General features: G+C 36.4%; 1 pseudogene; it reads right to left on the bottom strand.

Annotated features, from left to right (window-relative positions):
* Positions 1-5,957: 5,957 nt before the first annotated feature.
* LOC102398280 lies at positions 5,958-13,356 on the bottom strand (annotated as a pseudogene).
* Positions 13,357-20,820: the final 7,464 nt, after the last annotated feature.

Here is a 20,820-nt window from a genome sequence, read left to right on the forward strand (position 1 = left end):
CTAGCAAAAGAATAAAAAGAATGCAAAATCTGTTGGAGTCATTGTCTTTATGTAACAGAAATTGGAAGGGATGAGGCTGAGTGTTCTTTGGTTGAGAATTATAGCAATGAATGACAAAAGACAAACTGAAAGGAACTTTGTGTGTATAGATGTGTTTGTTTAGAAAGAGAAGAAAGATATCTTAAACGTTGAAATTCATAAGACTTACCCTTATGAATTCATAAATTCATAAGGGTAAATATACTTTGGTCATCTTTATAGCATAAAACTTGAATTATTAGTGTTACATACAGGTCCAATTTTGATTCAAGCTGAATTTCAGGATCTAAAAGGTTTAAGGAATTCAGGGCTCTAAATCCACACTCCCTATAATCTCAGGAATTTTTCCTCAGTGAACTCTCTGACATTCACCCACTGAGCTCTATCTCAAGTTCTCCAGTGACAGAGGACTCTCTCTTTTCTCAGATAGCTTGCCACATTTCAGGTCAGCTCTGAATGTCAAACAGATCTTCTGTACAACATCCTTAAATGGGCTGTTTCTAAATTCCTTATTAAATTCCCAAATCTGCAATCCAATGATGCACATTAGCTATGAGTCATGGCAGTGAATTGCACAGGATCTGAAGTCAGTCAACAGAGTTTAAATCCAACACAGACAGTTATGAAACTTTACATGGTCTCGATTTCATTACTAAGGACATATTCATGGATAGAAACATATTACAGTGTGATTGTGAGTATTATATGACATAATCCATCTAAATATTTGGAAGGAAACATAAGATGTATTGATCTGTCAATAAATGCCAGTTTTTAAAAAATGAAATTTTACCTTTTTCTCACAAATGACTCGCGATATTAAAGAGCATTTTATCTGAAAGAGGATTTCTACTGAATTACCTGAAGGGTATCTTTTCTTCCTGCATCTTTTCTAGTCTAAACATGTATAATTTCCTGATCTCTTAACAAATAAGCTTTCCATTCATCTATCAGCACGCATATTATTCTCTAAAGGTCCTTCATTTTGTCAACCTCACTTAACAGTTTGTCACCAAGCATGGCTTAATTGATTCTGAAATGCTGTGAAAAGCATAGGACATCTTCCTAGCGTTTCATCACTTAATTACTGTAAGATTATGTATTTTTTATCCTGGAATTATATGATCAAGTTGTGTGTGTGTGTGTGTGTGTGTGTGTGTATAATAAAAGCAAGCCTCCAGTTTCCCACACTCAGAGCAGAATTTCAAACCCAAAGACTTACCAGGAATCCTCTGTGGTAAAACAGGTTGAAACCATAAAGCAGAAAATGATCGGACATTTCAGATAGTGAAGGATGAATGTTTTGTACTGTAGCATGCACCTGGGGGACTGGTTTTTACCACTCCCTGCTAAGCTTTCAGGTTCACTGGAGACAAGAATGAAAAAGGCACACTGTTGTTCAGAACTTACAAGATTTATTCTCTAATGGTTTTTCACCTAGAAAAATTTCTCAAACTTTGGTTTCACTTTGGGACTGGGAAATAAAATGAGCTTCCTTTTAAAAGAGAAGACAGTGTCCCAAGACCACACACACACAAAAAAATCAATGATGCTTATTAAAAAAAATAATGAAATAATAAAGGTAGACAATAACATCTTGAGATACTCAGATTGAATAGCATGGACATGCTGGCAGAGAAGTGAAAATATGTATTTTTGTAATTTAATTCTAGTTGGGGTACCAATATTTCTTATTTATGCACAGGGTTGAGACTGACTGGGAATGTTCACCTCAGAGCCTCAGTTACTAGTCAGTTTCTGATCTTCTGGGCAAAATCTGGTGACACAAATCTTTTCTGATTCCAAACCATCTCTCTCCAAACTGTCCCAGTTATGTTCAGAGTGATCATGAAAAAATAGTATATATTTTCTAAAATTTTAGTGTCCTTCTAAAATTTATATCAATTTCCCAACCTGAAACTGTTATTTATATCAGGTATTATACTTGGTTTAAGCAAGGTTTATGACTCACAGTAGGGATTTTAAACTTTAGCATCAAAAGGAAGAAGGAAAACATTTCAATTTTCTGAAAAGTACAAGAGAGAAGTTATCAACCCTGGATTACCTAAAGGCCTTAATTAAAATCACACTGGTTTTGCAGTATGTAATTGGGTCAGGCCCTATTTAGATGCTCTATTCCTTCTGAATTAAGAGACTCACTGACCACATCCTCTTATTAAACAGCAATAAAATCATCATCATCTTAGAAAAAGCAATGGTATAGGATTGAAGGCAGACATACAGATAAGCCAGCTCAGCCTGGATCAGGGTATGTGCATGTCTTCACACCTGGGCACTCAGTGATTCACATCAGTAGATTGAAATCAGCCACAGCTGAGTATCTGCACGGGAGAAATAAAACCCAAAACCAGTGCACATAATCAAATAAAAATAAATAAGTTTAAGTGAAATGTGAAAAATAAAAACAAGCCTGGACATCCCTTGTGGAGTTTTCTGAGTGAAAATGGATGTCATTACCAGGCAGAGAGAGAGGGATCATAGAAAAGCTTATTTGGAGAGAGATCTGCCGGGAGACAGCGTGAAGAACTCCGCCTGTGGCAAAGATCATGAGGAAGGAGGCTTGGCATACGAAAAGGCAGGATCAAGCCTCAGGAGTCCCCTTGGAAATTCTCGAGCATCTACCCCCAAAACCAGAGTCTGCCTACTTTACTGCTTTGTGCTCTCACCTACATCTCTGACTTTACGGGGGGGGGGGGGCTGCCCCCCCCCCACCTCTCTCTGAAAAAGAGTTAACTTACAGCTCCAGTTAATAAAATTCCTGGGCGTGACAAGAGTATTTCAACCTACAAACTCCTTTAGAAGTCCTCTAGCCTGCCTGAACAGGTTCTTCCATCTACATATGATTGTTCAGAGCCTCCCAATCGTGAGGGACATGAGATGTTCTTAACAGTCTAAATACAGATTCCTTTGAGCAGTTAAAAGATTGATTAGAAATTGTATTGGGGAAGGGTTTTTCACTTGTTGGGCCAATGCTTGCTGCTAAGTTTCCATATCCCTTACCTACTGTGTCCCTGGCAGTGTATTGATTCATATAATTGGTGTACAAGAATGTAAGTAGTAGCTTTAATGTTTGTAACCTTGGACCCTTGAGTTAATTCTTTTCTTGTTATAGCCTGCCACAACTTTCCCCTATGGGAATGCAACTTTATCTAATGCTTTCGGAGGGTGGCACCTGACTTTAGAATAATCACCTTTAGAGAAAAATAAGTTTTCTGAAGAAAGGATCTTAAAATGTTGACAGGCCCCCTGGCCAGAAGATGATGTAAATCACCTAAACTTTTGCATATGATAAGTTTGAAAGCCTGGCTTCAATAAGGATCAAGGACTGCTGACCTTCCCCCATTATCCTCTATGCACAACTTAAGGTATAAAAACTACTTTGGAAAATAAAGTGTGGGCCTTTCTCACCGAAGCTTGGTCTCCCCATGTCTTCTTTCTCTCACCTTCTGGCTGAATTCCCCTCTGGACTGTGGAGGCTCGTCAAGCCTACTAATTGTGTCTGGGCTTCTAAGATCTGACCAAGGAGGCCTTAGTGTCTCCTCTCCTTTGGGAGAATGCCTGCGGCCTATGTAGGTGATGTAAATTCCTTATTTTGGAATTTTATTAGCTTTCCACGTAAACCATGTTATTCAGCCTCTTTTCTCCACTGAATTTTCTCACTGAGCTATCCTTATTTGATCACTCTTTATATCTTTAATTCTATCATATCCTGATCACCAGAGCCATCTCCCCTTCGAATTCCCTGGATCCACTGGGGCTGGACCCCGGCAGAGCTCTGTTTCCTTGGTGCAAGAGTAGACTCAGGTATCTCATGCATTAGAATATCATTCAAATATGAAGATAAATGAAACTCTTATTTATGCTACAATCCAAATGAACCTTGGGAACATTAGTCGAAGCGAAAGCAGCCAGTCATAAAAGGCCAAATATTGTTTCATTTCACTTATATGAGATATCCAGAGAAGTGAAATCACAGACACAGAAAGTCAATTAATGTGTGCCATGAAATGGGGGCAAGAGAATGGGGAGTGGCTGCTAAAGGGGGATGGAATATCTTTATTGGGATGAGGAAAATGTTCAGGGATTTGATAATAATGATGAATGTCCAAGAGTTGTATACTCTTAAAAGATTGTGCTACATGGTATGTAAATTATATCTCAATAAATTTAAAAAAAAAAGATTCATTATAGTATACAGAAACCATACTAAAAAAAATTATTAGATATATGCTTTTAAATTTAGAATACATAAAATAATTGTGGTGATTGATTTAATGATCAAGATGGCAGCTAAGCTGAAATATAGTGGTTAAATATTTATCCTGGGGAAAAAGTTTATATTGGAATTCAGCATTCTACTCAACTTTTTGGTAAACACCTTAAACTGTTCTAAAAATAAATTAAAAATAATTAAAAAGCAGGAAATATCATTTCATAGCTGTGAAAATAAGTTTTTTGAGTTTGGAACACCTCTTCCTCTACATTCCCTCATTAGGAAATCATGTAAATTATTGTCATTATTATTATTACTGTTCTGAGAATAAATGCTTGTTATGAAAATTTGGTAGCATTTTTATGCATTTATTTTCTGAATCTTCCATTCATTATGCATTTATTTGTAATTAAAGTGTGTCGTGTATGTGTAGGTCATGAATATACAAATAAATTAGAGTGATCTATATTATACACAGCATGAGTGCTACTAGGAGGGGTAGAGGAAAATGGCTAAACTCCTTAAAGGAAATGCCTAACTAGAATCTAAAAACAAGAAAGCAGTCAAGCAGGGTGGAGGTGGGGGGGGAGATGCACATTTGCATATGTAATATTAGGAATAAGATATAGAATCAACAAATTTTATACTTTATGTTGAAAATACAACAGTGTTTATATGAAAATGCCAGGTGCTTTCCTGGTGACTCAGTAGTAAAGAATCCTCTTACAATGCAGGAGACACATAGAAAATGTATATTCAGCTCCTGGGTTAGGATTCCCTTGGAGAAGGAAATGGCAACCCACTCCAGTATTCTTGCCTGGGAAATCTCATGGACAGAGGAGCTTGATGGGCTACAGTCCATGTTGTTGCAAACAGTTGGACATAACTTGGTGACTAAGCAACAAAAAACCCAAGCAAATGGAAGATGAGAAAGAAACCATTTTATTTTTCATAAGATTGAGAGAGGGAAAGTGAAGTGTTTGTTGCTCAGTCCTTCTGTGACCCCATGGACTATAGCCCATCAGGCTCCTTTGTCCATGGAGTTTTCTAGGCATGAATACTGGAGTAGGTTGCCATTTCCTTCTGCAGACAAATAGTCTAACTGTCCAAAATCTGATTCAGGATCAACACAGTGCATTTAATATTCATATCTCTTTAGACTTCTTTAACCTACAGGAATTCCTCAGACTTTCTTCTATCTTTTGTTTTCATTTCTAAAGATTTATTTTTTTTACTATTTTAAAGCTTTATGTTGAAGTCTAACACATGTACACAAATCATTTGTTTTAAAGCTTAAATAATTTTTCACAATATAAGCATAAATATGTAACAATCCATTTGAGTAATATAACACTATTTGCACCTACAAACCCCGTCCTGAATTTTTCATTACATCATAATTTCTGCAAGAAAAGGAAAAGACACACATTCACTATTGTATTGTTTTATGTTTCTTATTCTCATTAACCAAGTAGAATCCACAATCCTTCTGACAGATAATTGTCATGGGCAAATAGAATCTGGAAACCAGCTTACATGCTGGCAAATTAAAAATAACAACAGTAAAAAATAACAATTAGAATATTCTGGATTCACAAATGACACGGATTTTTGTTGTTTTGTTTTTAAAGATTGTTACTATTGTACAAAAGGAAAAGCCTGAAAGTATTATTCATGGTAAACTTTATAAACAGAACATTTTTACCCTATGGATACAGATCTTCTCGGTCTTTGCACCATAGACAAGTGGATTGAGAAATGGAGGGACCAACAGATAAGTGCTAGGAAAGAGGATGTGAATATAAGGTGGGATGTGAGAATCAAACCTATGTGCAAAGAATGAGAAGAAACTAAGGAGGTAGAGCTGGAGAAAGACACAGATGTGAGCGATGCAAGTATTGAATGCTTTCAACCTGGCCTCCTTTTGGGGAAATCAAAAAACTGTGATAAATATCTGCATATAGGACAATGTAATGAATGTGGGATCAAACACTGTGATGTTGAAAGCCACAAACATACCATAGATTTTGTTTACCCTGATATTTTCTGCAGCAAGTTTCACAATGGCCATATGCTCACAGTAGGAGTGGGAGATGACTGCTCTATAATAAAACTGAAACTGGAACTTTATCAGTACTAAGGATGGAGTTACAAGAATGGCAGTCCTGAGTGACTGCAGCTGCTATTTGGGTGACTAGAAAGTGGGTAAGATGGCAGCATTTCTGAGTGGATAACAGATGACTACATAGTGGTCCAGGGCCATGACCAGCAAGATGTCTGATTCTATGCCCTGAAATGTGTGAATGAGCCACATTTGAAGCAGGCAAGAATCAAAATATATTTCTGGTACATGAAACCAGAAGGTTCCAAGAATCTTGGGCACAATACTGGTAAGAAGTACAATATCTGTGACTCCTAGCATGCCTGGAAACATGTACTTGGGCTCATGGAGGCTCGGATCTCATTTGATGATGATCAGAAGCAAGGCATTTCTGATCATAGCAATGAGATACAGGACAGAGAATGGAATCCCAATCCAACACTGCACAGACTCTAGGCCTGGGATCCCTATTAGTATTAACATAGAAGGCATGAAGACTATGATGTTGGAAATAGGCAGTGTCCTTGGGTCTCCTGATGCAAACAAAAAACATTTCTCTGTCAGTGTTACTCCCTCTGCTACTTCCTATTTTCATCCAAAGTCATCGTACTGAGTGTATATGATTTTGGTAGAGCTCAAAACACATCATCCACCTCATTCATATATAGAAGGTAAAAGAAAAATCCATAAAGACACATCATTTTATTTTTTTAGGAAAGGCATCCACAAGACCAAAAAATATGATGTGCAACTGTGTTACATAGAACCGGCTAAATTCCTAAGTAAGGGAATCAACTGCTGTCTTGTCTGTTATTTCATTTCAGAACTGTGGACCAAAAAAGTATACTTGTTTAGTATGAAAGGAGAAATTAACAATAACACAATAATAGTGGGAGACTTTAATACCCCACTCACACCTATGGATAGATCAACTAAACAGAAAATTAACAAGGAAACACAAACTTTAAACGATACAGTAGACCAGTTAGACCTAATTGATATCTATAGGACATTTCATCCCAAAACAATGAATTTCACCTTTTTCTCAAGCGCACATGGAACCTTCTCCAGGATAGATCACATCCTGGGCCATAAATCTAGCCTTGGTAAATTCAAAAAAATAGAAATTATTCCAAGCATCTTTTCTGACCACAATGCAGTAAGATTAGATCTCAATTACAGGAGAAAAACTATTAAAAATTCCAACATATGGAGGCTGAACAACACGCTGCTGAATAACCAACAAATCACAGAAGAAATCAAAATATGCACAGAAATGAATGAAAATGAAAACACAACAACCCAAAACCTGTGGGACACTGTAAAAGCAGTCCTAAGGAGAAAGTTCATAGCAATACAGGCATACCTCAAGAAACAAGAAAAAAGTCAAATAAATAACCTAACTCTACACCTAAAGCAACTAGAAAAGGAAGAAATGAAGAACCCCAGGGTTAGTAGAAGGAAAGAAATCTTAAAAATTAGAGCAGAAATAAATTAAAAAAAAAAAAAAGACCATAGCAAAAATCAACAAAACCAAAAGCTGATTCTTTGAAAGGATAAATAAAATTGGCAAACCATTAGGCAGACTCATCAAGAAACAAAGGGAGAAAAATCAAATCAATAAAATGAAAATGGAGAAATCACAACAGACAACACAGAAATACAAAGGATCATAAGAGACTACTATCAGCAATTATATGCCAATAAAATGGACAACGAGGAAGAAATGGACAAATTCTTAGAAAAGTACAACTTTCCAAAACTCGATCAGGAAGAAATAGAAAATCTTAACAGACCCATCACAAGCATGGAAATCAAAACTGTAATCAAAAATCTTCCAGCAAACAAAAGCCCAGGTCCAGACAGCTTCACAGCTGATTTCTACCAAAAATTTAGAGAAGAGCTAACACCTATCCTGCTCAAACTCTTCCAGAAAATTGCAGAGGAAGGTAAACTTCCAAACTCATTCTATGAGGCCACCATCACCCTAATACCAAAACCTGACAAAGATCCCACAAAAAAAGAAAACTACAGGCCAATATCACTGATGAACATAGATGCAAAAATCCTTAACAAAATTCTAGCAATCAGAATCCAACAACACATTAAAAAGATCATACACCATGACCAAGTGGGCTTTATCCCAGGGATGCAAGGATTCTTCAATATCCGCAAATCAATCAATGTAATACACCACATTAACAAATTGAAAAATAAAAACCATATGATTATCTCAGTGGATGCAGAGAAAGCCTTTGACAAAATTCAACATCCATTTATGATAAAAACTCTCCAGAAAGCAGGAATAGAAGGAATATACCTCAACATAATAAAAGCTATATATGACAAACCCACAGAAAACATTATCCTCAATGGTGAAAAATTGAAAGCATTTCCTCTAAAGTCAGGAACAAGACAAGGGTGCTCACTTTCACCATTACTATTCAACATGGTTTTGGAAGTTTTGGCCACAGCAATCAGAGCAGAAAAAGAAATAAAAGGAACCCAAATTGGAAAAGAAGAAGTAAAGCTCTCACTATTTGCAGATGACATGATCCTCTACATAGAAAACCCTAAAGATTCCACCAGAAAATTACTAGCACTAATCAATGATTATAGTAAAGTTGCAGGATATAAAATCAACACAGAGAAATCCCTTGCATTCCTATACACTAATAATGAGAAAACACAAAGAGAAATTAAGGAAACAATTCCATTCACCATTGCAACGGAAAGAATAAGATACTTAGGAATATATCTACCTAAAGAAACTAAAGACCTATATATAGAAAACTATAAAACACTGGTGAAAGAAATCAAAGAGGACACTAATAGATGGAGAAATATACCGTGTTCATGGATTGGAAGAATCAATGTAGTGAAAATGAGTATACTACCCAAAGCAATTTATAGATTCAATGCAATCCCTATCAAGCTACCAACAGTATTCTTTACAGAGATAGAACAAATAATTTCACAATTTGTATGGAAATACAAAAACCTCAAATAGCCAAAGCTATCTTGAGAAGGAAGAATGGAACTGGAGGAATCAACCTACCTGACTTCAGGCTCTACTACAAAGCCACAGTCATCAAGACAGTATGGTACTGGCACAAAAACAGAAATATAGATCAATGGAACAAAATAGAAAGCCCAGAGATAAATCCATGCACATATGGACACCTTATCTTTGACAAAGGAGGCAAGAATATACATTGGATTAAAGACAATCTCTTTAACAAGTGGTGCTGGGAAATCTGGTCAACCACTTGTAAAAGAATGAAACTAGAACACTTTCTAACACCATACACAAAAATAAACTCAAAATAGATTAAAGATCTAAACGTAAGACCAGAAACTATAAAACTCCTAGAGGAGAACATAGGCAAAACACTCTCCGACATACATCACAGCAGGATCCTCTATGACCCACCTCCCAGAATATTGGAAATAAAAGCAAAAATAAACAAATGGGACCTAATTAAACTTAAAAACTTCTGCACATCAAAGGAAACTATTAGCAAGGTGAAAAGGCAGCCTTCAGAATGGGAGAAAGTAATAGCAAATAAAGCAACTGACAAACAACTAATCTCAAAAATATACAGGCAACTCCTACAGCTCAACTCCAGAAAAATAAATGACCCAATCAAAAAATGGGCCAAAGAACTAAATAGACATTTCTCCAAAGAAGACATACAGATGGCTAACAAACACATGAAAAGATGCTCAATATCACTCATTATCAGAGAAATGCAAATCAAAACCACTATGAGGTACCATTTCACGCCAGTCAGAATGGCTGCGATCCAAAAGTCTACAAGCAATAAATGCTGGAGAGGGTGTGGAGAAGAGGGAACCCTCTTACACTGTTGGTGGGAATGCAAACTAGTACAGCCACTATGGAGAACAGTGTGGAGATTCCTCAAAAAACTGGAAATAGAAATGCCTTATGACCCAGCAATCCCACTGCTGGGCATACACAATGAGGAAACCAGAAGGGAAAGAGACACGTGTACCCCAATATTCATTGCAGCACTGTTTATAATAGCCAGGACATGGAAGCAACCTAGATGTCCATCAGCAGATGAATGGATAAGAAAGCAGTGGTACATATACACAATGGAGTATTACTCAGCCATGAAAAAGAATACATTTGAATCATTTCTAATGAGGTGGATGAAACTGGAGCCTATTATACAGAGTGAAGTAAGCCAGAAAGAAAAACACCAATACAGTATACTAACGCATATATATGGAATTTATAAAATGGTAACAATAACCCTGTGTACGAGACAGCAAAAGAGACACTGATTTATAGATCAGTCTTATGGACTCTGTTGGAGAGGGAGAGGGTGGGAAGATTTGGGAGAATGGCATTGAAACATGTATAATATCATGTATGAAACGAGTTGCCAGTCCAGGTTCGATGCACGATACTGGATGCTTGGGGCTGGTGCACTGGGACGACCCAGAGGGAGGGAATGGGGAGGGAGGAGGGAGGAGGGTTCAGGAAGGGGAACACATGTATACCTGTGGCAGATTCATTTCGATATTTGGCAAAACTAATACAATATTGTAAAGTTTAAAAATAAAATAAAATTAAAACATAGATGTAAAACATTTTTAAAATTAAAAAAAAAGTATACTTGCTTATTTTACTTGGCAATTATGTTTTAGTCAGAGGTTGGTGATTCTCTCCATATTTCACATTTCAGTTACTGCTTCTGCTGTTGCTGCTGCTAAGTCACTTCAGTCGTGTCTGACTCTGTGGGACCCCATAGACAGAAGCCCACCAGGCTCCCCCGTCCCTGAGATTCTTCAGGCAAGAACACTGGAGTGGGTTGCCATTCCTTCTCCAATGCATGAAAGTGAAAAGAGAAAGAGAAGTCTCTCAGTCGTGTCCGACTCCCAGCACCCCCATGGACTGCAGCCTACCAGGCTCCTCCGTCCATGGGATTTTCCAGGCAAGAGTACTGGACTGGGGTGTCATTCAGTATTCTGTTATTCTCAGTTGTCTCTCAGTCAAAAACAGCTGGTCTGGGCTAGTAAGAGTTCAACAGTTACATTAGTGCAGAATGCTCTCTAAGAAAGAGAGTAAACATACATTTTGTTACTTAAAAGCAAACTGTTTTTGTCTATGTATGGATCTATGTTGTCTGCCTCTGTGTCAGATGAGATGTCTTTCCAGGAGAATGTGAGGAAGAGTTTTAGGAAAGGTCATTCAAATCTGTGTACATTTGCAGAATCTGGGTCAAGATTTCTTGCTACGTTTTTACTTTTCTAATAAAACTGTGGTAAGTTTTTGCTATGTTTCTAATAGTGGAAATACTTAAATTTCTGTGGCTAAAATATATAAAATAAATTCTGTAATACACATAACAAGGTAATTAGAGTGGAGGGACCTTGAGGAAGCAAGAGAAGAGCAGACAAATGTAGAGGTAAGGAGGGACTCATCCTTTATAACTAAAGGATATAGGAACATCTGTTGTGTGTGTGCTAATTGTTCAGTCATGTCCGACTCTTTGTGACCCCATAGACTGTAGCCCACCAAGCTCCTCTGTCCATGGGATTCTCCAGGCAAAAATACTAGAGTGGTTTGCCATTCCCTTCTCCAGGGGATCTTCCTGATCCGGGGATTGAACCCAGGATCTCTCATATTGGAGGCAGATTCTTGATGTCCCAGCCACCAGGGAAGCCAAGGAACATCAGTAAATGGATAAATTAATCAGAATAGAGACTTTGTTCTTGCATTTAAACTTTCCAGAGCTATCATTTCCATGAGACTTGATTAATTTAGGCTCATTAATTCTTAATGAGAAATAGATAATCTGGAACATGGGTCATTTTTGTGGGCTCAGGCATAAGAAGTTGATAGAAAATGAAGGCTTGGAGGGACATGTTCCTTAAAAGAAATTAAATATAGAACTATAAATGGAAGACAGAGAGCTGAAAGGGGAAATGTTTAAGAAGATAAATTTAAAATAAGCAAAGAAATTTAATCATACTCAATTCACTGATAATTGATTTTTTTCTGAAAGCTTTTGATCTTATGTGCTATATGAAAGTTATCTGATCAAAATCATTACCCATTAACCATTATATATTTTGAATCAAGAAGTTCTCAAACCATATATTAGAGAAATATTAGTAAAGCTGTTAAACTAAGGTTAGGTTATTTCATTCTTTCATAAACTTTTCAGTAAAATTGGTTTGTGTCAGTAAACTCATGATCAGCTAACACTATACTGAGTGTCAACAAATAGGGCAGTAATGCAGGAAGCAGCTGTGGTTCCTGGTGCTTAACCTCAAGTGAAAGAAACAAGTCAGCCAGAATCACTTTAATGCGGGAAGTCTGTATCAGTTGCTGTGTATTTTAGGATAGATTGATCACTAAACTAAGCTATTGGGTACCTGTGGGTTAGCACCCCAATGACTCATTTTATGGTCAGTTCATACATCATTGACTCTAACAGTAGTAAAGTTTTTCTGTCTCAAAGATAATCAGGGATAGAATAGGAATCCTTTAAGAACGATCAGGGTGTCACTTTTTCAAGAGGAAGAGGCAACATTTGAGCATGGTCTGAGAAGTACAGATAGTGGGATGGCAGGTGAGAAGTACATAAGTGAGTACAGGGTTGATAGGATGGAGTGATTATAGCTGGTAATGAAACGTTACTGAGGTAAACTTGGGAATAGTGAGGCTTACTTGTCAAAAGTTGGAAACTGATTCTGCTCTTACCAGATATCTGAAAAGCACTATCCTTCATATCAACCACACTAAACTCTTATCAAACACCAACTCTTCTTAATATTTTTGTATTATATATTCTGCAGTGCTTTCTATCTGGACCATCTGTAACAGCACCTGGCCAATGTCAACATCCCACATCCATTTGGTGCTGGAACCATCCACAATGGGTGGACATCTCAGGGACAATCTTTCATGCTTTTCTCTTATCTCTGTAATATAGACCTTCTTCATCTTCTATACGTTTGTCCAAGATCATGTTTTTGTGTTCTTTCTCCATTAAAACCATGATCTGTATTATTTGGAGGCATAACATCAATTTATTCAGTTTGAATTGAAGAAGAAAGCTGTTAGCTATCAATTTTAATATTGTTAATGAATGTGTGGAGAAAGACAATTTATAACCCTTAAGTGAGGGATTTGTTAGCCAGCAGTCAAACCACAGGAGACCCAGCAGATTTTAGTTATGTCATCTGGGGTTCACCCACACCTATTGTCCCTGAAATCATAACCACAACTTGCAGACACCTCCTTACTCTTCTCTTTCCTAAAAGGCTAAATAAGAGACATTTATATACACCAGTTTTCTTCATATAGAGTTCCTTTTCTACTGTTTTCATTAACAAAAAAATGTCTAAAATCTAACTAAATATAGACATGCTCCCTTGCCAATGAATTCAGATTTTAAATGTTTTTAATTAAATGTAATCAAAACGAATGTTTTTAATTTTTCTTAAATAAATATTTTAAATATTTGACTCTTCCTTTCAATTAAGGAATTCTGGAAAGAAAAATTTGAACCTATAATGTTCTTTTATTACATGTGTGCATGCATGCTAACAGTCGAATCCTACTCTTTGAGACATATAAACTGTAACCCACCAGTCCCCTCTGTACAGGAAGTTCTACAGGCAAGAATATGGGAGTGGGTTGCCATGCCCTCCTCCAGGATATCTTACCGACCCAAGGAATAAACCCCCATCTCCTGCATTGCAGGCAGATACTTTACTGCTGAACCAACAGGGAAGCCCAATCAATCTCTCTCTGTCTCTAAATCCATCAATAAATCTGTCTATCCATCTACGTCCTATTGGCTCTGCTACTTTGGAGAATCTTCACTAATCCAGTGGTTTAAAAGATCTCAATTAGAAATTAAAAGTTATGATAAGGTTCTGATAAATAGCTATAACTCTTATTTTATAAATTGATGTACTTACTCAGTTGTTAAGTCATGTCCAATTGTTTGCGACCCCAAGGATCGTAGCCCACCAGTCTTAGACTCTGTTCATGGGATTTCTCTGGCAAAAATGCTGGAATGGGTTCATAACTCCCAGAAGAATAGAATATTGGATCAGAGAATGGTAATATTTTCATTTGTGTGCAAGGCTGACACTGCTACTACTAAGTCACTTCAGTCGTGTCCAACTCTGTGTGACCCCATAGACGGCAGCCCACCAGGCTCCCCCGTCCCTGGGATTCTCCAGGCAAGAACACTGGAGTGGGTTGCCATTTCTTTCTCCAATGCATGAAAGTGAAAAGTGAAAGTGAAGTCGCTCAGTCGTACCCGACTCTTAGCGACCCCATGGACTGCAGCCCACCAGGCTCCTCCATCCGTGGGATTTTCCAGGCAAGAGTACTGAAGTGGGGTGCTATTGCCTGACACACATGATGCCAAATTTATACTTTATTTGTAATGGGCACAATTTTTAATTTGAAAAGTCTTAAAGAGTATTTTAATAAAAGTAATGGCCTTTGTCATAAGTGATATTAACAAGGTTATAAGCTATAAGGTTCATATGAAAAGTGTTTTGTATCATATAATTGTTATATAATAATTCTTGCTACTGGAAAAAATAACTGGAAAGTAAAAACTAATAATTAGTAATAGAGAATAAAAACATGTTACATTAAGATACAATTCTGTGTATGATAAAACACAAAATTCTGTACTGAAAATTACAAACATTGTTGAGAGACAGTAGACAAGAACTAAAGCAACAGAGACCTATGTCACCTATATATATCTTGGAATATTGTTAAGATGTCAGTTCCTTTCAATTTATCCTATAAGAATCCTAACACATATTTTGCCAATAATTCAGAAACTGATTCTATATTTTATAAGGAAACTCAAGGTGACAAATCCAAAGTAATCTTTAAAAAAGTATAAGTTTTGAGTTATTACAATATCTTCAATTAGTACTCAATATAAAACTATAATAATCAAGACGTTTTGCAATCATCATGGATATAAGGTTAGATTAGTGATTCAGAATGGAACTCTTGGAAGAATACCCACATCTATATGATCAGCTGATAGTCTACAAAGTTGATAAGAAAAGGCAAACATAAACTAAGCAGTAGAAAATGAATGTCTTCCTCTGCAGTGGTGGGAATACTACTGTTACGTATTTAGCTAAACCTTTATCATTTGTCATTTTATGATCATTTATCATTTATCTAAGCCTTTGTCACCTATCATTTTTAACAACTAAAGAATATAGGAACATGGGTAAATGTGTTACTTGATTGGAATAAAGCCTTGTTTTTTCTTTAGTCACAGCTACCATTACCATACGATCTGGCTAATTTAGCCTCATCAACTCTTAATGAAATAGATAATCTGGAATCCTTGCATCATTTTTTTTGTTGTGAACCCAGACATAAGAAATTAACAGTGAAGGGATGAAAGACTGAAGGGGTGAATATGTTCCTTAAAAGGAGTTAAACATAGAATTAGAAATGGAAGGCAGAGGGGTGACATTGGGACACCAGAGGTAACTCAGCAGAGGCTATAGAGAAACTGAGAAAATTTTCATTATTTCTCAATTCACTGAGAACTAATTTTCCTGAGAACCTGGGTTCATGCCTTATGTTAATGTTCTTTTCTAATTGAAAGCATAAGTTGTTAAATATTATGCAATTAGAACCAGGAAATTCTCAAAACAATACATTAGAGGCATGTTCGTAATTCTGTAAATATAAACTCAGGTTATCTCTCAGAGATTCTCCTCTAAAGTTTCTGTAAATCAGTAATCTCATGATAAAATAATCCTATATTGAAAGTCAACAGATAGGACTGTAATGCAGGAAGAAGTTGTGATTCATGATGCTAAATCTCAAGTAAAAGAATGAAGAGATAATTTTAATGTAGAATCCCTGTATCTGTTTTCATATTTAGAATAGACTAGTCATTAAAGTAAGCTGTTGAATACCCATAGGTTTGCTCCCCAATGACTAATTTTATGACCAAGCTTTACATCACTGACTCTAATAGAAGTCAAATTTTCTCTTAGATAATCAAAAAGGATAATCAGAATTAGAATAGGAGTCCTTTGAGAACAAACACTGTGTCTGACTTTTTCAAGAGGAAGGAGCAACATTTGAGCATGATCAGACAAGTAGAGAGAGTTGGGTATCAGGTGGGAAGTACATGAGTGAGTAAAGGTTGATGAGATGGGGTGATTATTATTTTGAAAACTGGTATTGAAAAGTTATGGAGATAAACTTGAGAATAGTGAAACTCACTTGACAATTGTTGGGAGCTGGTTCTGCTCTTACCAGATGCTGAAGCATGCAGTCAGCTTCATATCACTATCACCTATGGTTTAGAATTCTTAATTCTTCTTATTATTTTCCATTATGAGTCCTGAAATGCCCCTTGTTTCTATCTGCACCTTCTGTAACAGCACCCAGTCAGTGTCAGGAACTCTAAGTCATATGGTGCTGGGCCATCTGCAATGGATGGATATCAGTGAGATAAATCTTTCATGCCTTTCTGTTGTCTGTGCATTACAGACATTCTTCATCTTTTATAAGTCTATGTGAGATCATGCTTTTGTGTTCATTCTCTAACAAAACTCAAAATAAGATCTGTATTATTCTGGAGCATAGCCTCAATTTATTCAGCTTAAATAGAAGAAAGTTGCCAGCCACCAATTTTAATGTTTCCTGATGGATTTGTGGAGGAGTTATGAACACAAAATGGGGATTTATTAGATACTAAGGCAATGGCACCCCACTCCAGTACTCTTGCCTGGGAAATCCCATGGATGGAGGAGCCTGGTAGGCTGCAGTCCATGGGGTCACAAAGAGTCGGACACAACTGAGCAACTTCACTTTCACTTTTCACTTTCATGCATTGGAGAAGGAAATGGCAACCCACTCCAGTGTTCTTGCCTGGAGAATCCCAGGGACGGGGGAGCCTGGTGGCCTGCCGTCTATGGGGTCGCACAGAGTCGTACACGACTGAAGCGACTTAGCAGCAGCAGTAGCAGAAGCAGCTGAACCACAAGGGGTCCTGCAAGTTTTGATGATACCCACTTGGATTCATCCATACTAATATCCCTGAAATCCTTAGTACAGTTTCTTTGTTCTTTTGTCTTCTTTTGTTTTTCCACAGGCTAAATATGGAAATAATTATATACACTGATTTTTTTTAAAGACTGAGTTCCCCTTCTTCTGTTCTCATTGACAAATAAATCAAAAGTCTACTTAAATGTAAATATGCTCCAGTGCCAATAAATTCTATTAAATAAATATCCCATGATCCTTCCTTTCAATGAAGCAATTCTGATATGTTATATGTTCTATCTGCTATTAAAACTGGGGTATTGAACACCACTACTATTTTTGTGTTGCTATTTATTTCTCCTTTTAGTAACATTAATGTTTGCTTCATATATTTGACACTCTAATGTTTATATTTTCATATGAATTCAACCTTTAAATATTGCATGATATCTTTGCTTTCTGTGACAACTTTTTTTTTTTTTTTTGCAACATCATGGGGCTTGCAGAATCCTAGTATCCTGACCTGACCCATAGCAGTGAAAACACTGAGTCCTAACCCCTGACCTGCCAGGGAATTCCCAGTGAGAGCTTAATTAAAAGCCTATTTTACTAAAAAAACTACATCCACTATTCCCTCTTTGGTTTACCATTGGCTTGAAATTTCTTCTTCTATTTCTTCACTTTCAGCCTCTACATGTGTTTTAAGTCTTAAATCCTATGGCATTCTTATAGATAACATATACTTTTTCATTTAGTTACTTATATTTTTTACATATGACTCATTATCCTTTAAAAGTTTTTATTATTACTATTATTCATTCTCTCACTGGATTTTTTCATGTCTTTTGCTGTTGTTGTTCAGTTGCTCAGTCATGTCCTACTCTTTGCGACCCATGGGCTGCAGAACACCAGGCTTCCCTGTCCTTCGCCATCTTCCAGAGCTTGCTCAAACTCATGTCCATGGAGTCAGTGCTGCCATCCAACCATCTCATCCTCTGTTGTCTCCTACTCCTCTTGGCTTCAATCTTTCCCAGCATCAGGGTCTTTTCTAATGAACCGGCTCTTCGCATTTGGTGGCCAAAGTATTGGAGCTTCAGCTTCAGCATCAGTTCTTCCAATGAATATTCAGGACTAATTTCCTTTAGGATTTACTAGTTTGATCTTCTTGCTGTCCAAGGGATGCACAAGAGTCTTATCCAACTCCACAGTTCAAAAGCATCAATTCTTTGGCACTCAGTCTTCTTTATGGTCCAACGCTCACATGGCAATGGCAACCCACACCAGTACTCTTGCCTGGAAAATCCCATGGGCGGAGGAGCCTGGTAGGCTGCAGTCCATGGGGTCGCTAAGAGTCGGACACAACTGAGTGACTTCACTTTCACTTTCTCACATCCATACATTACTCCTGGAAAAACCATAGCTTCAACTATACATATGTTTGTCAGAAGAGTAATGTCTCTGCTTTTTAACACACTGTTTAAGTTTGTCATAGCTTTTCTTCCAAGGAGCAAGCATCTTTTAATTTCATGGCTGCAGAAACATCTTCAGTGATTTTGGAGCCCATGAAAATAAAGTCTGTCACTCAACATAATTCATGTTTGCAAAATTTTACTAAACTCAGATACATTGTGACTCAAATTTATTTCTGCATTATTTAACAAGATACCATTCCAATTTTTTTCCTACCTCTGAATCTTTAATATTGTGCTCTCTTCATTTTATTGTAATGGGATGTTTTCTTGGGTAACTCCTTTCTTGAACTGTGCATCACTCTAAAATTAGAGACCAGATTCTTTCCCTGTGTACTTGATTTTTCTTAGAAATTGTTATGAGTCCTCAGTGTTAAAGTTTGATTGAAGAAAATTTAAACCTGATCACTGCTGGTACAGCATCCTGGGTGAAGATTAAAGTGCATGGACAGAGGAACAGAAAAGACTGAAGAAATATTTGAAGTATTTGTTTAGCAGTCAATTTCTCACATGGCAGGTTTGATTGAGGGCCATAGTTTATTTTAAGATGATATACTGATTCATTCAAAGCGCCATCTTTGTTTACATTAATAATATTGGAATAAGCCCTCTAGTATGTTGATTTGTGTAAGATAACATTACATGTTACTTTAAAGTCTCCAGATTAGTTACTCTTTAATACCATTGATAAACACCAGAGAAATGTTTAAACTGTTTATCATACAATGCCATTTTTACTGAAGTTCTAATAACAATTAACAATGCATTGTTAATAAAAGTGTAAATAAGACACAATTATTGTCCTCTAGATACTTGCAGTAGGTGATTTCTAAATCCAGTGGAATTTATTTGTCTATGTTTTCAATTCTATACTTTAAACATTCAAATATGAACAAAGCTCAAACTGGAAAAAGTATTAAAATGTGTGCTTTCTGAAGTTTGTGTTTTATTTAAGTACTGATGATAATTTTATTTCCTTAAAAATATTTACTTCTGAATAAGCCTAATTTATTTTCATCAGTCCTATTTTGTGCTATATTTCTTCCTCAAAAAGTTCAATGTTTACAGACTTTAGTTTATATCATATAGTTTTTATGTTGATCATATATGGTATTATTGATTTTATATCATTTATATATATATATATATATATATATATATATATATATATATATATATATATATCAGTATTTCAGAAAAAAGTACCTGGATGTTCATTGGAAGGACTGATGCTGAAGCTGAAGCTCCAATATTTTGGCTAGCTGATACAAGAGCCAACTCATTGGAAAAGACCCTGATGCTGGGAAAGATTGAGGGCAAGAGGAGAAGGGTATGACAGAGGATGAGATGGTTGGATGGTATCACCGACTCAATGGACATGAATTAGAGCAAACTCCAGGAGACAGTGAAGGACTGAGAAGCCTGGCATGCTGCAGTTCATGGGACTGCAAAAGGTCAGACATGACTTAGCAACTGAACAACAAGAACAACAAAACAAAAGTAGAAGCTATTAAAAATTGTCAAAATATAGATTCAGAAACAAATATTAGAAAACAAGATATGACCAAAAGACAACTATGGGTTCTATTAACAGTTTGAAAATATGAATATGTGACATGGTCCTTGGGAGTTACCTAGAATAAGTGTCTTCTGCAATTTACTTATTTATGTAGGTCTAGAGAAAAGCTCTAGATTTCAAGGGACAGGCCAAGAACAGAAGAATAAATGAAACAATTTGAAATCACAATTCAAGAGAATTTTATTCTTTGTAAGAATAATAAACCAAATTTATTAATTATTTGATGATTTGTTAAATATCTCAATTATAAGCATCTGAGAATTAACATATTTTTTCAAGTGTAGAAATTTTATATTTGGCTTTTAGCACATGAATGTTGCTATTTAAACTAACACAAATTCTCTTTAGAAGGATCCA

The sequence above is a fragment of the Bubalus bubalis genome, chromosome 16 (genome assembly GCF_019923935.1).
Source record: "Bubalus bubalis isolate 160015118507 breed Murrah chromosome 16, NDDB_SH_1, whole genome shotgun sequence".
Taxonomy (NCBI): Eukaryota; Metazoa; Chordata; class Mammalia; order Artiodactyla; family Bovidae; genus Bubalus; species Bubalus bubalis.